Genomic DNA, 1547 nt, shown 5'->3' with positions numbered 1-1547 from the left:
GCCCCAGCTGTCCTGGAACTCACTATGTAGACCAGGCTGGCCTCAAACACAAAGATCCGCCTACCTCTGCCTCCCAAGTGCTGAGATTAAAGGCATGCACCACCATGCCCCGCCTCTGGTCTCTTCTTAATCACAGCTGATTCTTCAGCCCCAGCAGACCAGAACCTACAGATTCTCAATCCAAAATCTCACACGAGCAGCCCTGATAGTCTCCGCTTCCCTTTGAAGCTTCACAAGCCAGGCCTGCATGATCTACAACTCTTTGAGCATAACTGTTCCAAGCTCCACAGCAACAAACTCTGAGCACGTAATGGCTTTTCCAGCCCAAAGTTGCAAACACTTCCACAGTCCTCCCCAAAACACCAAGGTCAGGTCTGTCACAGCAATATCTCACTCTCTGGTACCAATTTCTGTCCTAGTTTGTTCTTCGTTGGTGTCTACGCCATGGATTCTTAGCCTCTCCAGTGTGGTACAGCCATTGTTGGACTTCTCGGACTCTATCCTATGAGCTAAACTGATAAATCTCTCTCTCTATATATATATCCATTCCACTGGTTCTGTTTCTTTGGAGAAACCTGACTAATACAGATTGTGGTACCAGGAGTGGTTCTAGAGAAACAGAATTGAAAGGATGAATTTCTTTAATGGGCTTGTTGGTATTTGGAGCAGGCTCTCCAATTCAGGGTCTTCAGGTAGCGTGGAGAGCACTGAAAATCCGTGGTGTAGAGTATTTGAAACAGTTATGGAGATAGACCCATCTGAATCTCCTAACTCACCTCTTGTGAAAAGCAAGAAATTTAGTGACTCTATACATAAAACATCTGACAATTTGTAAGAAAAATAAGAAAAATAATGATGCTGGCTGGTCACTTCTAGCATCTCTGGATAAAATGATGAAGATAAACAATGAGCTTAATGATAAATTTGACAAGCTCCAGATTCGAATCAACAGTTTAAAAGTTTCCAAGTGTGCCCTGGAAGAGAATGTTCTTTCCAGAAGCCAGAGAGCTAAAGTTGCAGAAAATCAAGCTGGAGCCTTTATACATTTGGCTGACCTACAACACAAATTTAATTCCCAGTCTCGAAGGGTGTCAGCAGTAAAGGTGAGGGAGGGCATTGGTAGGGAAAGATTGAACTCCTGACACATGAAGTGGAGATGTGTGGGAGAAACCTGAGGAGGCTGAGGATTTTGAATCCTCAGACTCTGAGGAATTTGATTCACCTGATGAATTAATCTCCCCACCCTTGCCTGAGGAAACTAATCCCATTCAGCAAGACAAAGCTGATGTCCCTCAGGGCCCAGTTGTTGTTGCCTCTAGACCTATAACCACACTCAAAGTTAAGCAGGCCCCTAGAGGAGACATAGAAAGTGTGGTCCATGAGGAGGTGTGCTACACCACTAAAGAACTTAGTGAATTTGCTAATTCTTTCAAACAGAAATCTAATGAATATATCTGGGAATGGATTTTAAGGGTATAGGATAATGGTGGAAGGAACATAAAATTGGATCAGGCTGAGTTTATAGACATGGGCCCTGAATTTGTGGT

Source organism: Nannospalax galili, unplaced genomic scaffold (assembly GCF_000622305.1).
Source record: "Nannospalax galili isolate Female #2095 unplaced genomic scaffold, S.galili_v1.0 scaffold46, whole genome shotgun sequence".
NCBI lineage: Eukaryota > Metazoa > Chordata > Mammalia > Rodentia > Spalacidae > Nannospalax > Nannospalax galili.
Note: the sequence above shows the minus strand (reverse complement) of the source record.